Here is a 21,354-nt window from a genome sequence, read left to right on the forward strand (position 1 = left end):
GCTATCCAGCTGAACTTAGATGATATCACTGTGGTTAAATAGTCCCAAACGAGTTTAGAAATGTCTTGGGGAAAATATATCAATTAAATAAATCTCTTCTACAAGACAGCAAATTTTGGTAACCCAAAATAAAAAAGGATCCTTCCAAGAAGGAGCCAATGAAGTAGTGAGATTGAGGTAGATATGGATAAAAGAGTAAGAAAAAAGTATGCACCAAGCAAGTGATTAAGAGCATATACTGCATTGGACTTCAATTCCATGGGTGATCCAAATAGGCATAATTCACCATTCCCTCCTTTAAAGAACTTACTTTAAAATTACACTTTAAAATTGCAATTCTGATATACCCAAAGGAATTTACAACAGGCATCAGAGAAATGCTTGTACACACATGTTCATAGCAGCATTATTAACAATAACCAAAAGGTGAAAGCAACTCGATGTTCATCAATGGATGAATGGATAACAAAGTGTCGTCTGTCCATTCAGTGGAATATTACTAGGCTATAAAAAGGAATGAAGTGCTGATATGTCCTACACCATGGATGGACCTTGAAAATATTATGCTAAGTGAAAGAAATCAGATACAAAAGGCCTCCTATATTATGATTCCATTTATATGAAATATCCAGAGTAGGTAAATTCAAAGAAGCAGAAAGTGTTGGTTGCCAGGGGCAAGAAGAAAGAGAGAATGGAGAGTGACTGATAATGGGTACAAGGTTTCCTTTAGGGGTGATTAAAATATTTTGAAACTAGCCAGAGGTGATGGTTGACAACATTGTGAATGTACTAAATACCACTGAACTGTACACTTTAAAATGGTTAATGTTATGTTATATAATTTTGGTCCAATAAAAAAACATTGTAATTGCATTTGGATGAGATGTCAGAAATAATCTAGTAATTTCAATTTTAGCATAGAATCCCTCCTTCAAATGGAAACATATTGGAATGCTAAAGTGTAAAGTGACAAACATGGAATTTCTCTGGCTGAAACAGAGGTAGGTGAGGCTCTGGCCCTCAGTGCTCACCCCGGTATCCCAGCAGCCCCTAAAGGGATGCCACTGAATCCCTAAGCCTCCAAGGAGGAATTGAATCCCATCTCCTTATTTTGCACATAAAAACACTGAGGCCCAAAGAGTGTGTCAATTGCCTAAGAAACTCAAGCATTTTTGAAAAATGGAGACAAGCTCATTATTTTTTCCATATGAAAAAATACCAATCAAACCTTAGCTAAGTGCTAAGCAAATAGTGTATGTAACACATGCAGAGACAAGAGAAGAGCGGGGTAGAGAGGGCCAGGGCCACCTGACGGCTGTGTCACCTGGGCCAGGAGAGCCACACAGACATCCTTAGAGAAATGCCAACATGCAAAAATCTCAACACAAACAACCATTACATCTAAGTTCAAGAGATAGCTTAAGCAGGTGAAGATTAAATTAACACAAGATAGAGCTGGAAAGGCATTTGCTGGAGACAGTGGGAAACAGTCAAGCTTATAAAATGGTAATGAAAGGCTTTGACACACTTGGGCTTCAGATAAAAGACATAATGTCCTCAGGGGAAAAAAAGAATATGCATATAGAGAGAGAGACATAGAGATATATATCTATGTCAACAATTATGTAACATTATTAACTCTAACTCTCTGGCCTTATAGCTCATCAAACAGAAAACCTCAGTCCCTTCCTCTCCACAGTTCCTGTGGAAGAACCACAAAGTGGTAAACATCCACCCAATATCCTCCCACAAACTCAGCCCAGGGAGCTGCAGGAGCTGGGACCCTGAGTCAGGACAGGTTGGCATTCCCAAACTCTGGAGCAACTTCTAGTCAGGAATTTGATGCAGTGAGGCTGGTATCTGTCCTGTCCAAGTGGCAGCTTCTCCTGCAGGAGCTTCTCCAACACCCCACATCACAGATCTTACCTTGCTCAAAACCCTACAGGATGCAGAACAGCATGCTCTTGACCCCTCCATTTGTTTCAGACCCTATGGAGATTAACTGTAGTGAGATGATGGGTGTCGTTCTCTGCTAGGGCAAAAAGGAAATATTCCAGATTTCCACACAGATGAAAGCTACTAATTTGTACAAATATATCAGAATCATTTCCTGTTTCCCAAGTTCTATGTATCTCTCAAATATACAAAGAAAAGAAATGACAAACCAGGTGAAGAATGTAGTTAGAATAGAAGTGAGTTTTAAAGCCCACTGGAAGTTAAAGTTCTAATTTGAACTGGAGCAGGAACATTTCAGAGCTCACGGCAAAGGCAGACAGTTGTGTGTAAATTGAGGCAATCTACACATGCAGTCACCCTTTGTCTATTTCCCTGTGGATGTTGCATCTCACCAAATGACAAGCATTAAGAAAGGAGTGAGATTTGTACCTAAAACATGTAAGAAGGCAAAAAGTAATTAAATACAGAACAGGCTGAAGTCCCTGGCAACGATTTGTGCCATGGGCTTCCTGGCCTAAGGCACCCCAACACCTGCTCACTCCATTTCCCACTTTAATTTAGACCCCTGACAAGCAGCAGGGCCTGGGCAGGAAGCAGTCTGATGCCAGCCCAGGTCTGTGCATGTCTGATTCACCCATATTGATTATGAGTAATTATAGGTGATCATGATTATGAGCTGTTCTCAAGCCAAGAAAGTAAGATTCTTCACTTATCAGAAACATTTAACTTCCCAGATGCTCCCTATTTTACTTCAAGACTATCTTCAGAAACATTAATATGATGCCTCTGCACTTTATTCGTTTTTAGATTTAGAGAAACGGTCATGTCTTGCCAGAGATTCCAAATGGGTTTAGAGAGGATAAGTCCACAATACGTATGTATATATAATAAGTTTTAACAGAGAATTGTTTTTTGAGAAAGTAGGAAAATCAACACCCCTCGCTCTGTCCAGATACATCTGTGTTCACAGATGGGCATCCTTCCCTGGAGAACAGGTCCCTTCATTCTTTTATGAGGGTAGGTACTGCCCTCTGCTGATTATTCAAAAGTGGTAGAAAAAGATACTTAATGTTAAGAGCAGGAGTTTCTTTCCCTCCCAATCAATCCCTGCTCCCAAGATGGAGATGGAACAGGAGGACACATCCCCTCTCTCTGACATTCAAGGTGATGTCCAGCCCTGAGGCAATCCTGCAGCTCATTAACTGATGCCAGCGCCGTAGGACAGACTAAACCTTGTTCTCCGAGCATCTAGACCAGACTCTTCACTGCAAGACCTTGGTCCCAGCAAGTTTCTGAGGATCGCAAAGGAGACACCTGTGCACCAATGAGTCAGGGACCCTGGCTACTCAAAGGAACTAGAACTTCCCAGGGTTTCAAACCCTCACCTCTGGAGGCCGCGGCCACAGCACAGGCGTTCCTCTGCATAAAGCCACAGACAGTGTCTCCACCATCCCACAGGAGCCAGGCAGGAGCATGGAGACACAGAAGCTCAAACATAATGCACAGAAGAGCAAAATGGTGTCTACAGACTGATTGATGGCACCAGCTCCACACAGAGGATAATGCTCATACAGAACTCATCTAACAAAGAGTAAGTGCCTCCTCTGCTAGGCCCTGGGCTAGGCACCAGGGCCACTGACCATCAGTAACACCCTGGCCCTGTGGCCAACATGGCCATGTAGTGTGAGGGAGACTTCAGCTGAAAGCTGCAGTTACCTTGTACAAAGTTTACATCGAACAGCTATTCTTGAGTAAAAGCAGCAAAATAAACCTTACAGATTGACTTTTTTAAAAGGATGACAAAGCAGAGAAAAGATCTGTGATTATCATCATAGTTATAACATTTGCTGAACTCTCTCTTTTAAGTAACCACCTTGAAGCTTTCTAAAAACAGAATCTAAAATAAGCGAATTTGATTGCTAAAATTAGCCAATTGCATAAACAAATAAAAAACTCAATCCACTTTTAAATGTCTGCTTTTGTTTTTAACCAGTTCCTTAAGAGAACTGACAGTGCCCAGTGACAAGCAAGCAGCAAATTCCTCTAGTAACATTAGATTCAATACAGCAAAACTGAAAAAAAACAAATATTTTTCTTGAGCAACACCACCATGAGATTTCCATATGCGTTTATTTAATGTAAACTTGCTTGGTGAATGTCATGAAACATGAAAGGTATGCAGCTCCCTGGAGTCTGACCAGCTCTGCAGAGAAAACATTTCTGGTTCCCAGAACAGCTGGATGGTGGACTCTGGAGGAGCCCCTGCCGAAAGCTTGTTCACAGTTATTCTGCCTGGTTTTGTCTCTGGAGGCATTAAAATGCTCTCTACTTATACAGTATCTTTCACCCAAGAATTTCAGAACACTTTGCAGACATTAACTGGTTTGTCCTCCCTGCCCTGGGTGGTCAGCTGGGGGAGGTCACCTGTCACTCTCCTTTCAAAAGGGCAGGTCTGAGTGTGTCTCCTGGAGCCACCACTTTCAGATGAGATCCTCAAAGCTAAAATAAATCTCCCAAGTAATTCAGGAAACGAACATCTAGGGAATTGGGGTTAGCTCAGGCATCCAAATAATGGCCTAAAGCTCCCACTCTCCCTTGCCTGGGGATCACAGCCCATAAGTCAGAGCGGTATTGAGAAGGGACTTCAGCTCTCCAGGATCCCATACCAGTGAAAGCTCCACCTTGGGCTCATGGTTTAAGAGCTGGGCTCCCACCAGCCACCATGTTAGTCAGCAGAAGCCCTAGCATGCTACCAGTGTGCAGGAAGCAATGGACCAAAGATATGAGTTTGTCTGATATGGTAAATATTTCACAGGAATATTCACTTCAACAAAAAATAAATACTTCAAGATTTAGGTAAACACCCAAGACATCTTCCAAAACCCTCTGGTTTGGATTGGACTTGGTCTATCTAGAATGGACCCAGATCATAAGACTCTGTTTCCTGGGGACTGACATTTGGGATTTACAGAAGAATCAAAACTTTTCTAGCATGATTACTGGTTGTTTCACAGTCTAAATCTACGACAGAACATTTTGGCTAAATTGGGCTCCCAAGAGGTATGTAGGCACTTTCCAGCAGTGCCTGTAGCCTTAGAGTTCAAACCCACAGACCAGAAACTCTCACAGGACACTCAGTGTCTAGAGAATGCTTGCTCTTTGAGAATTCAATTTTTTAACATCTTACCGTTCTAAAAAAGTTCTCTCTCTCCTAGACTCCTGGGGTTCATAATGACCATTCACTGCAATCATAATGTGTCAGTAGATGGAAAATCAGAATATGGAATGCAGAGGTTTTAGAAATGAGAGAGGACAGAAAGAAAGGAATATTATGGGAGCAAAGACTCTGCTAAGGAAAGGGGCAGCAGTTGAAGCAGTGGAGAGCAGAAACGTCAGGAAAGGAACACACAGCTTCATTTGATGGCAAAAGAGATCACCTTAAGAAAAACAAACTTTATATCCTACATGGCATTTCACTCAAAGAGAATAAATAACTTAAAACATTTTATCTCCCAATCACAGAACTGTCCTTTCCTCAGCTGAAAAATGTGTTATTCGTGATCCCTAAAATGCTTTAGCTTTTGATCAAGTCGATGACCCAGTGATGAACAAAGAGGATCCAAACTCCTTATTTTGTCATGGTTGCCTGCCTTGATATATAAACAAGCTTTCATGTTGGACAGTCTTGATCATTTTCACCTAAAAATTTAATGGTCAACTTCAGAACTTTCAGACAGATTAAGATTAGTTTTTATTCCATTCCAGTTATGTTGATGACAGGGGAGCCTCTGTCTTGGCCAAGGGCACTGGGGGGAACAAAGGGGTCCAAGGGGCTCATTCCAAGCTTCCAGGTCCTGTGGAAATGGCAAAGTCACAGTCCTGACTCACTTTGCAAATGACTAGGTCACCTTCTCTTCTGCACCCAGGTTAGCAGGGGAAGGTGTTCTACAGAGAGTCTGTGAGGCTCTATACTTCTTTCCTTCCTGCTTGATAAAGTCTCCCACTTCAGTTTGCCGTAAAACAATGGTTTGCATATCCCATTTCTTTTTCTAGTGCATGAAGGCAAACAGAGTGAACAGAGCTGGGTATGCATCCCACGCACCAGGGTTCTATCCTGCTCTGTGATATCAAAATAGAATATTGTGGTGTTAGGTCTACTTCTCTGCTCTTTCTCTTCCCACACATTAGCATACTAGGAATGGAAACATTTTAGTAAAACTCCTTGGGGAAATTTGGATATTTGCAGAAGATGGATAACTTTAAAACGTATGAGTGTGTCAGATACAGTAAAATATTTCAAAGGAACATCCACTTTGATAAAACACAAAAGCTCTCATCCAACTCATAAAAGAAGGCCTTGAAATCAAAAAGGTATCATTGATTGAGTCCTAAGGAATTGCATAGTATAATTTTTTACAGTAATTTGGAAAATTATGTTTGATATTTTAATCACACATAAACTACTTTAAAAGCATGTGAATAGTGACATCAGCGTCATGGTGGAGTGAGGTCTTTCAGAAGTCTTTCCCCTCCAATATACAACAAAAAAAATCCATAACCCAACAGAGGACATCCAAACACAGCACAAAAAAAATCAGAGAAACCCATACAGACATACGATAGAGGGCAAAGGGACTGGAGCCCCCCTTGGAGGAGGTGGAATGGGTTAAGAGAAATCTTTGCTCCCTCCCCTTAAAGACAGCAAACCTGGACTTCAGAAGGCCTCCAAGAGGAAAGGAATGGGGGCAAGGACATTCATTCGCTGGAAAATCAAGGACTCCCAAGGCCCTTGCAGCCTAGAGGGAAGCCCTCTACCGGGGAAAAAGGGTTTGCAGGGGCGGGGGGGTGGGGGTGGCGAGGATGACCTTATCAAGCTAACACTCCAGGAGATCAGAGGGAGAAAACCCCGAGAGCATGCAGAAGAAAGTACCCCTCCCCCTACCTGCTCAGCACAGCTCCAGCCCCTGGGATTTCGGCTGAAAACAGAGGGCTCATATTACGTGGTTCTTGACCCCCACCCAGCGGCAATAGGCAGCACCTGTGACCAAATAATGCCAGGATGCAAAAGAACAGAACTCCCTCTAGCAATATCAGACACTATATCAGATCTCCAGACCAGAGAGAAAACGACAAGTAGCCAGAAATCAGTCCTGAGGATGCAGAAATATGTCATCTAAATGACAAAGAATTCAAAACAGCTATCATCGAAAACCTCAATGAGGTAAAAGAGAATAAAAACCTCAATGAGGTAAAAGAGAATGTAGAGAAACAATTCAATGAGATCAGGAGCTACTTCTCAAAAGATATTGAAACTATAAAGAAGAATTAATCAGAAATATCAGAGATGAAAGACACAATAGAAGAAATAATACAAAATATGGATTACCTGAATGCTCGAGCAGGCACCATAGAGGAGCATATCAGCATAATTGAAGATAGACATGTTGAAATGCTCTAGATAGAGGAGGAGACAGAACTAAGACTAAAAAGAAATGAAGAAAGTCCCTGAGAAATAACTGAGTCACTTAGGGAATGCAACATAAGAATTATAGGTATTCGAGAAGGAGAATGGAGCAGAAAGCTTGTTCAAAGAAATAATAGCACAGAACTTCCCAAACCCAGGGAAGGAAATCCACGTGGAAGAGGCTGCCAGATCTCCTAAATATGTCAATGTTAAAAGACATATTGCAAGGCATGTAGAAGTGAAACTGGCAAAACTGAATGACAAAGATAGAATACTAAGAGCAGCAAGGCAGAAAAAATAAGCTACAAAGGAACCTCCACCAGGCTTTCAGTGGATTTCTCTACAAAAACCTTACAGGATAGGAGAGACTGGAATGACATATTCAAATCATTGAAGGACAAAAACTTTCAAACAAAAATACTCTATCCAGTGAAATTATCCTTCAGATATGATGGAGAAATGAAAACTTTCCCAGACAAACATAAGCTAAGGGAGTTCATAGCCATGAGACCACACCCCCACAAGAAATCCTCAAGAAGGCCCTCATACCTAGGAAAATAAAAAAGAGGAAAGGGGTTACAAAGCACAGTATAAGGAGTTAAATAGGTAGACAGAATCAGAGCAAGATAGCAAATGCTCAAGTATAGCATTAAAAACAAAGGGAAGGAAAACACCAAAAACAAAGATAATCTTGTCACTTTAACCATAAACTCATAACAGAAGATGGAATAAGGGAGAAAAACAACTTAGGAGGAGCAGAGGAAAGGGACTGAATTGGTTTAGCCTAAGGAAATTAGAGGCCATCAGCAAAGGAACTATCTCATCCACAAGATCTTGAATACAAATCTAAACAAAAAAGCAGAACAGAAACACAAAATAATAAATAAGGAGAAGATACAGAAACATAGCAGAAAAAACTACATAACTCGATTGGTAGACGAAAATACACAGAATGAGAAACAAAGGAAATGCAGGAGAATTGAAAAATGAGTGATAAAATGGTAGCATTAAGCCCTCATATATCTATAATCATCCTAAAGGTAAATGGATTGAATTCTCCAATAAAAAGACACAGAGTGGTGAGACAGATTAAAGAAGACCCAACAAGATGCTGCCTCCAGGAAACACATTTCAGCTCCAATGACAAACAAAGGCTCAGCGTAAAGGGATGGGAGATGATACTCCAAGCTAATGGCAAACAAAAGACAGCAAGTGTTGCAATACTTATATCAGACAAAGTATACTTCAAGATAAGACAGGTAAACGGGGCTGGCCCCATGGCTGAGTGGTTAAGTTCGCGTGCTCCGCTGCAGGCAGCCCAGTGTTTCGTTAGTTCGAATCCTGGGCGCGGACATGGCACTGCTCATCAGACCACGCTGAGGCAGCGTTCCCACATGCCACAACTAGAAGAACCCACAACGAAGAATACACAACTATGTACCTGGGGGCTTTGGGGAGAAAAAGGAAAAAATTTAAAAAAATCTTTAAAAAAAAAAAAATTTGAACACTAAAGAGCAGTAAAGTAAAACAAATTCATTTATAAACACACAAAATTTACCTTCACACATGTCCCTCCTCAGCGCAGGACTCTGCAATGGCTGCTCATGTCACTCAGAAGAAACCAATGTCAGGTAAAGAGAAACAAAGAGGGACTGTATATAATCATCAAAGGGACATTCTATCAAGAAGAAATAACACTTATAACTATCTATGCACCCAACACATGAGCACCAAAGTACATACAGCAACTATTAACAAACCTAAAAGAAGACATTAATAATAATACAATAATAGTAGGGGACCTCAAAACTCCACCCACATCAATGGACAGACAGAAAATTAACAATGAAACAGTGGAATTAAATGAAAAGCTAAACCAGATGGACTTAATAGACATATACAGAATACTCCATCCAAAAACAGCAGAATACACAGTCTTATCAAGTACGCATGGAACATTCTCAAGAATAGACCATATATTGGGAAACAAGGTAAGCCTCAATAAATTTAAGAAGATTGAAATAATAGCAAGCATCATTTCCAATCACAATGCTATGAAGGTAGAAATTAATTACAAGAAAAAAGCTGAGAAAAGGACAAAGATGTGGAGACTAAACAACATGCTATTGAACAACCAATTGAAGAAATTAAAGGAGAAATCAAAAAAATATCTGGAGACAAATGAAAATGAAAACATACCATACCAACTCATATGAGATGCAGCAAAAGCAATACTAAGAGGGAAATTCATCGCAATACAGGTCTACCATAACAAACAAGAAAAAAATCCAAAAAATCAATCTCAAACTACACCTAATTGAATTAGAGAAAGAAGAACAAACAAAGCCCAAAGTCTGCAGAAGGAGAGAAATAATAAAAACCGGAGCAGAAATAAATGCTATTGGAACAAAAAAGGCAGTAGAAAGGATCAATGAAACAAACAGCTGATTCTTTGAGAAGATAAATAAAATAGGCAAACTCCTAGCCAGACTTACAAAGAAAAAAGAAAGAAATCTCACATAAATAAAATTACAAATGAAAGGGGAGAAGTAACAACGGATACCACAGAAATATAAGGGATTATAAGAGAATACTATGAAAAACTATATACCAACAAAATGGACAATCAAAGGGAAGGGATAAAATTCTTAGACACTTACAATCTCCCAAAGCTGAATCAAGAAGAAATAGAGAATGTGAATAGATCGATCACAAGTAAAGAGATTAAAAGAGTAATCAAAAGCATCCCAAAGAATAAAAGCCCAGGACCAGACAGCTTCCCTGGAGAGTTCTATCAAACTTTCAGACAGGATTTAATACCTATGCTTCTCAAACTATTCCAAAAAATAGGGAAGATGGAATGCTTCCTAACATTCTACGAGGCCAACATCACTCGGATACCAAAGCCTGACAAGGACAACACAAAAAAGGAAAACTACAGCCCAATATTGCTAATGAACATAGATGCAAAAATTCTCAACAAAATATTGGCAACCTGAATACAGCAATTCATCAAAAGGATCATACATCATGATCAAGTGGGATTCATACCAGGGACACAGGGATGGTTCAACATCTGCAAATCAATCAACGTGATACACCACATTACCAAAATGAGGAATAAAAACAACATGATCATCTCAATAGATGCAGAGAAAGCATTTGACAAGATCCAACAGCCATTTATGATAAAAACTCCTAACAAAATGGGGATAGAAGGAAATTACGTCAACATAATAAAGGCCATATATGACAAACTCACAGCCAACATCATACTCAGTGGGCAAAAACCGAGTGCCATTCCCCTGAGTACAGGAATGAGACAAGGATGCCCTCTATCACCACTCTTATTCAACACAGTACAGGAGGTTTTGGTCAGAGCAATTAGGCAAGAAAAAGGAATAAAAGGAATCCAAATAGGGAGTGAAGAAGTGAAACTCTCACTGTTTGCAGATGACATGATCTTATATATAGAAAACCCTAAATAATCCATTGGAAAACTATTAGAAATAATTAACAACTACAGTAAAGTTGCAGGATACAAAATCAACTTACAAAAATCAGTTTCATTTCTATACTCTAATAACGAACTTACAGAAAGAGAACTCAAGAATACAATTCCATTTACAATCGCAAAAAAAAAAAAGAATAAAGTACCTAGGAATAAATTTAACTGAGGAGGCAAAGGACTGATACAGTGAAAAGTACAAGACATTATTGAAAGAAAGAGATTATGACATAAAGAAATAGAAAGAGATTTCATGCACATGTATAGGAAGAATAAACATAGTTAAAATGTCCATATTACTCAAAGCAATCTACAGCTTCAATGCAATCCCAATCAGAATCCCAATGACATTCTCCACAGAAATAGAGCAAAGAATCCTAAAATTCATATTGGGCAACAAAAAACCCTGAAGTGCTAAAGAAATCCTAAGCAAAAAGAACCAAGCTGGAGGCATCACAATCTCTGACTTCAAAATGTACTACAAAGCCATAGTGATCAAAACAGCATGGTATTGGTACAAAAACAGGCACACAAATCAATGGAACAGAACTGAAAGTCCAGAAGCAAAACCACACAATATGGACAACTAATCTTCAACAAAGGTGCCAGGAAGACACAATGGAGAAAAGATAGTCTCTTCAATAAATGGTGTTGGGAAAACTGGACAGCCACATGCAAAAGAATGAAATTAGACCATTATCTCATGCCATACACAGAAATAAACTCAAAATTGATCAAAGACTTGAAGGTAAGTCCTGAAACCATAAAACTGCTGGAAGATAATATAGATAACGCACTCTTTGACATTGAACTTAAAAGGATCTTTTCAAATTCCATGTCTTCTCAGACAAGGGTAACAATAGAAAGAACAAACAAATGGGACTTCATCAGACTAAAGAGATTCTGCAAGGCAAAAGAAACTAGGATCAAAACCAAAAGACAATCCACCAACTGGGAGAAAGTATTTGCAAATCATATGTCTGATAAGAGGTTAATCCTCATAATGTGTAAGGAACTCACACAACATAACAACAAAAAAACAAACAGCCCAATCAAAGAATGGGCAGAGGATATGAACAGACATTTTTCCAAAGAAGATATACAGATGGCCAATAGGCACATGAAAAGATGTTCAACATCACTAATCATCAGGGAAATGCAAATCAAAACTACACTTACTCCTGTTACAATGGCTATAATACTAAGACTAAAAATAACAAATGTTGGAGAGAATGTAGACAAAAGGGACCCTTCATACACTGCTGGTGGGAATGCAAACTGGTGCAGACACTAGGGAAAACAGTATGAAGATTCCTCAAAAAACTAAAAATAGAACTACCATACGACCCAGCTATCCCACTGCTGGGTATCTACCCAAACAACTTGAAATCAACAATCCAAAGTAATACATGACACCTATGTTCATTGCAGCACTATTCACAATAGCCGAGACATGGAAATTATCCAAGTGCCCATCGACTGATGATTGGATAAAGAAGATGTGGTACATATATACAATGGAATACTACTCATCCAGAAAAAAAGCCAAGGTTCATCCCATTTGCAACAACATGGAAAGACCTGGAGGGCATTATGCTTAGTGAAATTAGCCAGACTGAGAAAGAGAAGCATCACATGATTTCACTCATATGTGGAATATAAACAAGCACATGGACAAAGAAAACAGTTCAGTGGTTACCAGGGGAAGGGGGGTGGAGATTTGGCACATGGGGTGAAGGGGAGCACCTATGTGGTGACAGACAAGAAATAACGTACAGCTGAAATTTCACAATGATGTAAACTATATGAACTCAAATTTTTAAAAAGCATATGAGTATTGTCACTTCTCTAATACAGAAATGAATCTGTAGTTAATGAAGTATCATACAACACCTGAAAAAATGATTAAATTTATTGTTCAAAATTCTTTCTCCTCTATCAAATACAATTGCAATAAACATAGATTTATATTAAGAAACAAACAGAACTTAACATACATTAATACCAACTGTAGCCTAATAGAAAAAGTCTCAAGTTACTTGTTATATAACAAAAGTGATATTTTTCTATTTAGGTATATTTTTGGGAAACATTAAATAAAGTGTTCCAGATGATGTGGAGAATGGGGAGTTAGGGAGAATATGGGTAAGTGATCTACATTCTCACCTGATAGAGCCGAGAAAAAGCACTTGATTTTAAAATTGAAGAAAAATAAAATTTCTCAAGCCATTAGTGTTATCAGTACTGCCCTAATAAAACCATACCAACATTAATGAAAGTAATTTTTAATTCACTTACCATCCAACCCACTTACCGTCCAACCATCCTAACAAATCACTTTTATTCTCCACATTCCCAAAATAGTTCAACCCTAAGAAGGCCCATAAGATGAGATGACAAGCACATAGAAAAAAACTCACTTCTAAATTTGATAAAACTCCATTTAAAAAAATTAATACTGTAAAATATTTATAATAACAAGAACTAAGAAAGTTATTAAACAAAATAAGCCATATTTCATTCACACCATATTTTGAAACCCATTCCTAAGACATCTATGTTTCTCTGTCAGTTCCAAACATGCCCAAGAGTAAATGAAGAAATATTATAGATGTGGGAAACAGATGCCCTGAAAGCATTTCAAACTCTCACCCAAATTTTCATTGATTATTAGCCAACTCCATCACTACAGTAGGGCTGGCCACAAGAGGGAAAAGTAAAATCTCACAGTCTTCTACTATATGATTTTAGCACACTCTTCATCATAATCTCATTTAGTTCTTACAGCAAATGAAAATTTGCTCTACATGAAACAGTTACCCAAGGATGGGGAAAAAACTGGAGCTGAGAACTTACCCAGCTTAAAACTTAAAAGTATAATCCTGAAATTTGTCAGGATTTAATTAAACAACATGGGCTTGCTGTGTTCATGCTCCTCTTAGTGACTAAATTGGGGAAAATTAAAAAATCAGTTTTTCCCAAGTCATGTTCATTAAGTGTCCACAGTGTGAAGGATGGGACTCCACCAGTCATCAAATAAATGACAATATGGGCTCATCCAGGGAGTCCACCCACAATTTTACATCTTGCTTGTAAATTCTCTGTATTATGTAATACACTCTGTCCTGTCTTTGGCCTTCTACTTATGAAAGGCTCCCAAGAGAAAGGTTTGTTCTGTTCTTCGTTTGGCAGATGGCATTTTAGAAGGCTTGTGCACATGTATGACACTACAAATAACAACTCATGCAGCCCTCAATATGTAGTTACCTTCAATGTCATTTCTTATAGAAGATCTTAGCTTCTCCGGGCTACTATTGATTCCTTGTCAAATTTAACCTGCTGTCACTCACATTTTTAGGCTATATTTCTTGTGACCTCTATTGAAAAGCAAAAAGAGACTAAAATGGTGTTCATGAATTCTAAAAAATATAACATTTTCCTTAAAATATACAGCGTCTGTGGGGGAGATACAGGATCTCCGTGATGCAACATCCATAGTGTGCTTGAGCCATCTGCTGGTGCAAGGTCATGGGAAAGGTGTCTGTGTGGGAGCCTGGAGGCTGGACCTCCATGGGAAATTGCTTCAGCAACAAGTTGCTCCTACAGCTCAATGAAATTGGCATCAAGGAAAAGCCAGGTGCTGCTCAAATTAAGCTTAACCTCAAAATACTGAATAGGATAATTTTACCATGGCCAAGAGGAAAATCATGTTTGAGTTCAGAACTGTCTGTGGCGTTCCAGAGTCCTGTTCTGTTTATAGCACCCTTGGAACCCTAATCTTTAAGGAAAAGAAATAGTGAACTAGACAGAAAAAGCCCAAGTCCTGCACAATTTAAAATTGAGGAAGAGGTGACCATCTAGTCATTAAGCCTCTTTCATTAACCATGTGAACACTGTGGGTGGCCACAGGAAGAGGCCTCATGAGGAGGCCACAGCAGTCTCCCCCATCCATGCAGCAGCACCACTGCAGAACCTCCACTCCCACCCTTTAGTCTTATCATTTCTCAACAATGCAGCCAGAGTGATAGTGTTAAAATATTCCTTCACAGGAGTGACATCAGCATCATGGCAGAATGAGCTTGCCCAGGACTCTCTCTTCTCCAACATACAACAAAAAGGAGCAACAATATTCCAACAAAAAATATCCTAATAGCACAGGAACCCTTTGAGAGTCACAGCAGCCAAACAATGGAGGGCAGAAAGACTGGAGCTCCCCCTCAGAGGAGCTGGAACAGGGTAAGAGAGAACTTCATTTCCTACCATAATGACTGGGATCGCTGCCATGGAAGGCTCCCTGAGGGAAGGAGTGGGGGAAGGGTCACATGTCAGTGGGATCCCCCAGGACTCCCTAGCACCCTTGCAGCCTAGAGAGAAGCCCTCGAACAGAAGCCAAAGCTTTCTCCTGGGCTGACCTCATCAAGCCAAGACCCCAGGAGACTAGATAGCAAGAGCTGATCAGGAAACACAGGTCTGCGCACAAGAGAAACTGCCCCCTCCAACCCCTGCTGTGCTGCGCCATCTATGCTGAAGGTGGAGGGCTCAGAATACGTGGCTCTTGACCCCCCATCTAGTGGCAATAGGCTATAACTTCAACCAAATAATATCACAATGGGGAAAACCCGTACTTCCAGGATCAGGCAATTCATCGAAACTCCAGACCAGAGGGAAAATAATAAATACCTAGAATTATGTCCTGAGGAATCAGAAATAAGTAAACTAAATGGCAATGAATTCAGAATAGCTATCATCAAAAACTCAATGAAGTAAAAGAGAATATAGAGAAATAATTCAATGAGTTCAGGAGCTACTTCACAAAAGAGATTGAAACTATAAAGAAGAATTAATCAGAAATACTAGAGATGAAAGACACAGTGGAAGAAATAAAACAAAATACAGATTCCCTGAATGCTTGTGTGGACACCATAGAGGAGCAAATCAGCACAATTGAAGATAGACGTATTGAATTGCTCCAGACAGAGAAGAAGAGAGAATTAAGACTAAAGAAATTAAGAAAATCTCCAAGAAATATCTGACTCAATGAGGAAATGCAACATAAGAATTACATGTATCCAAGAAGGTGAAGAGAAGGAGAATGGAGCAGAAAGCATGCTCAAAGAAATAATAGCAGAGAACTTCCCAAATCTAGGGAATAACAGAGAAATGAGTGTGGAGTAAGCTTTCAGATCTCCTAGAGTTGTCAATGTAAAAACACGTACTGCAAGGCATATAGTAGTAAAACTGGCAAAAATGAATGACAAAGAAAGAATACTCAGGGCAGCAAGGCAGAAGAAAATAATCTACAAAGGAACCATCAGACTTTCAGAAGATTTCTCTGAAAACCTTACAAGCTTGGAGAGAAAGGAATGACACATTCAAAACCTTAAAAGATAAAAATCTTCAGCCCAGAATACTCCATCCAGCAAAAATATCCTTCAGATGTGAGGGAGAAATTAAATCTTTCCCAGACAAACAAAAGCTAAGGGACTTCACAGCCACGAGACACCCCCCCCCCACACACACACACACACACACAAGAAATCCTCAAGAAGGCCCCTATAACTGAAAAAAGAGAAAAGGGAAGAAAGGGGTCACAAAACACAGAGTAAGGAGACAAATAGATAGAATCAGAATAGGATAGCAAATATTCAACTATAGCATTAGGATATAGGGAGGAAAACACCAAAAACAAAGACAATCTTGTCACTTTAACCACAAACTCACAACACAAGTTGGAATAAGAGATGAAAATAATAACTTAGGAGGGGAGGAGGAAAGGGACTAAATCAGTTTAGACTAAGGAAATAGGAGGCCATCAGAAAAGATTCTGAATGCAAACTTCAGGGTAGCCACTAACCTAAAAAGCAGATCAGAGACACAAAAAATAAATAAGGAAAAAACTAAGAAACACGGCATAAGAAACTGCAGGCATCAATGGGTAGACCAAAATACACAGGATGAGAAACAAAGTAAATGCAGGAAAACTGGAAAACGAGTGACAGAATGACAGCATTAAGCCCTCATACATCAATAATCACCCTCAATGTAATTGGATTGAACTCTCCCATAAAAAGACACAGAGTGGCAAGATGGATTAAAGAACAACATCCAACAATTTGGTGCCTCCAGGAAACACATCTCAGCTCCAATGACAAATACAGGCTCAGAGTGAAGAGGTGGAAGATGATACTCCAAGCTAATGGCAAGCAAAAGACAGCAGGTGTCACAATACTTATATCAGACAAAATAGATTTCAAGATAAGGCAGGTAAAGAGAAACAAAGAGGGGCAATATATAATGATCAAAGGGACTCTCCATCAAGAAGAAATAACACATAACTATCTATGTGCCCAACAGAGGAGCACCAAAGTTCATAAAGCAACTATTAAAAAACCTTAAAGAAGATATCAAAAATAACATAATAACAGTAGAGGACCTCAACACCCCACTCATATCATTGGACAAATCATCCATTCAGAAAATCAACAAGGAAACAGTAGAATTAAACGAAAAGCTAAAACAGTTGGACTTAATAGACATATATAGAACACTCCATCCAAAAACAGCAGAATACACATTCTTCTCAAGTGCACATGGAACATTCTCACGGATAGACCATATGTTGGGAAATAAGGCAAGCCTCTATAAATTTAAAAAAACTGGAATACTAACAGGCATCTTTTCTGATCATAATGCTATAAAGCTAGAAATTAATTAGAAGAAAAAAGCTGAGAAAGGGACAAAGATGTGGACACTAAACAATATGCTATTGAATAAGCAATAGATCATTGAAGAAATTAAAGAAGAAATCAAAAAATATCTGGAGACAAATGAAAACAATAACGTGCCATACCAACTCTTACAGGATATAGCAAAAGCTGTATTAAGGGGGAAATTCATCGCAATACAGGCACACTTTAACAATCAAGAAAAATCCCAAATCAGCAATCTCAAATTACACCTAACTGAATTAGAAAAAAGAGAACAAACAAAGCCCAAAGTGAGCAGAAGGAGAGAAATAATAAAAATTAGAGCAGAAATAAATGCTATTGAAACAAAAAAGGCAGTAGAAAGGATCAATGAAACAAAGAGGTGGTTCTTTGAGAAGATAAATAAAAGTGACAAACCCCTAGCCAGACTTACAAAGGAAAAAGAGAGAAATCTCAAATAAACAAAATCAGAAAGAAAAGAGGAGAAATAACAACTGACTCCACAGAAATACAAGGGATTATAAGAGAATACTACAAAAAACTATATGCCAAGAAAATGGATAACCTAGAGGAAATGGATAAATTCTCAGACTCTTAACAACCTCCCAAAGCTAAGTCAAGAAGAAGCAGACAATCTGAACAGACCAATCACAAGGAAAGAGATTGAAAAAGCAATCAAAAGCATCCCAAAGAATAAAACCCCAGGACCAGACGGCTTTCCTGGGGAATTCTACCAAACTTTCAGACAGGATTTAATACGTATACTTTTCAAGCTATTCCTAAAAACTAGGGAGGATGGAACACTTCCTAACACATTCTACTAGGCCAACATCACTCTGATATCAAAGCCTGACAAGGACAACACAAAAAAAGAGAACTACAGGCCAATATTGCTGATGAACATAGATCTAAAAATTCCCAACAAAATTTTGGCAACCTGAATACAGCAATTCATCAAAAGGATCATACATCATGATCAAGTGGGATTCATACCAGGGACACAGGGATGGTTCAACATCTGCAAATCAATCAACGTGATACACCACATTACCAAAATGAGGAATAAAAACAACATGATCATCTCAATAGATGCAGAGAAAGCATTTGACAAGATCCAACAGCCATTTATGATAAAAACTCCTAACAAAATGGGGATAGAAGGAAATTACGTCAACATAATAAAGGCCATATATGACAAACTCACAGCCAACATCATACTCAGTGGGCAAAAACCGAGTGCCATTCCCCTGAGTACAGGAATGAGACAAGGATGCCCTCTATCACCACTCTTATTTAACATAGTACTGGAGGTCCTGGCCAGAGCAATTAGGCAAGAAAAAGGAATAAAAGGAATCCAAACAGGGACAGAAGAAGTGAAACTCTCACTGTTTGCAGATGACATCATCTTATACAAAGAAAACCCTAAAGAATCCATCGGAAAACTTTTAGAAATAATCAACAACTACAGCAAAGTTGCAGGGTATAAAATCAACTTACATAAATCAATAGCATTGCTATACTCTAATAAGGAACTAACAGAAAAAGAACTCAAGAACACAATATCATTGACAATCGCAACAAAAAGAATAAAATACCTTGGGGTGAATTTAACTAAGGAAGTGAAAGACCTATACAATGAAAACTACAAGGCTTCCCTGAAAGAAATTGATGATGACATAAAGAGATAGAAAGACATTCCATGCACATGGATTAGAAGAATAAACATAGTTAAAATGTCCATACTACCTAAAGCAATCTACAGATTCAATGCCATCCCAATCAGAATCTCAATGACATTCTCCACAGAAATAGAACAAAGAATCCTAAAATTCATATGGGGCAACAAAAGTCCCTGAATTGCTAAAGTAATCCTGAGAAAAAAGAACAAAGCTGGAGGCATCACAATCCCTGACTTCAAAATGTACTACAAAGCTACAGTAATCAAAACAGCATGGTACTGGTACAAAAACAGGTGCACAGATCAATGGAACAGAATTGAAAGCCCAGAAATAAAACCACACATCTATGGACAGCTAATCGACAAAGGAGCTGAGTGCATACACTGGAGAAACAAAAGTCTTTTCAATAAATGGTGCTGAGAAAACTGGAAAGCCACATGTAAAAGAATGAAAATTGACCATTCTTTTTCACCTTCACCAAAATAAACTCAAAATGGATCAAAGATCTAAAGGTAAGGCCTGAAACCATAAGGCTTCCAGAAGAAAATATAGGCAGTACACTCTTTGACATCAATATTAAAAGGATATTTTCAGACACCATGTCTTCTCAGACAAGGGAAACAATAGAAAGAACAAACCAACGGGACTTCATCAGACTCAGAAGCTTCTTCAAGGCAAGGGAAAACAGGATTGAAACAAAAAAACAACCCACTAATTGGGAAAAAATATTTGCAAGTCATATATCCAACAAAGGGTTAATCTCCATACTATATAAAGAACTCATACAACTCAACAACAAAAAGTCAAACAACCCGATCAAAAAATGGGCAGGAGACATGAACAGACATTTCTCCAAAGAAGATATACGGATGGGCAATAGGCACATGAAAAGATGTTCATCATTGCTGATCATCAGGGAAATGCAAATCAAAACTACACTAAGATATCACCTTACACCCATTAGAATGACAAAAATAACCAAAACAAAAAGTAACAAATGTTGGAGAGGTTGTGGAGAAAAAGGAACCCTCATACACTGCTGGTGGGAATGCAAACTGGTGCAGCCACAGTGGAAAACAGTATGGAGATTTCTCAAAAAATTAAAAATAGAAATACCATATGACCCAGCCATCCAGCTACTGGGTATCTATCCAAAGAACTTAAAATCAGCAATTCCAAAAGTCCCATGCACCCCTATGTTCATTGCAGCATTTTTACAATAGCCAAGATGTGAAAGCACCTAAGTGCTCATCAACTGATGACTGGATAAAGAAGATATGGTGTATATATATACAATGGAATACTACTCAGCCATAAAAAAAGGACAAAAGCATACCATTCACAACAATGTTGCTGGACCTTGAGGGTATTATGTTAAGTGAAATAAGCCAGATACAGAAAGACAGTCTCTGTATGACACCACTCATATGAGGAAGTTAAACACGTAGACAAAGAGAACAGATTAATGGCTACCCAGGGAAAGATGGGTTGGAGAGTGGGCACAAAGGGTGAAGTGGTGCACCTACAACATGACTGACAAATAATAATGCACAACTGAAATTTCACAAGGTTGTAAACTATCATAATCTCCATAAAATTTTTTTTAAAAATTTGAACACTAAAGGGGCTGGCCCCGTGGCCGAGTGGTTAAGTTCGCGCGCTCCGCTGCAGGCGGCCCAGTGTTTCATCAGTTCGAATCCTGGGCGCGGACATGGCACTGCTCATCAGACCACGCTGAGGCAGCGTCCCACATGCCACAACTAGAAGAACCCACAACGAAGAATACACAACTATGTACCTGGGGGCTTTGGGGAGAAAAAGGAAAAAATAAAAAAAAAATCTTTAAAAAAAAAAAATTTGAACACTAAAGAGCAGTAAAGTAAAACAAATTCATTTATAAACACACAAAATTTACCTTCACACATGTCCCTCCTCAGCGCAGGACTCTGCAATGGCTGCTCATGTCACTCAGAAGAAACCAATGTCCTCCCTGACCTGCACCATGACCTCTGACCTCTGACCCTCTGCCTTGGCCTGCTC

The sequence above is a fragment of the Equus przewalskii genome, chromosome 8 (genome assembly GCF_037783145.1).
Source record: "Equus przewalskii isolate Varuska chromosome 8, EquPr2, whole genome shotgun sequence".
NCBI lineage: Eukaryota > Metazoa > Chordata > Mammalia > Perissodactyla > Equidae > Equus > Equus przewalskii.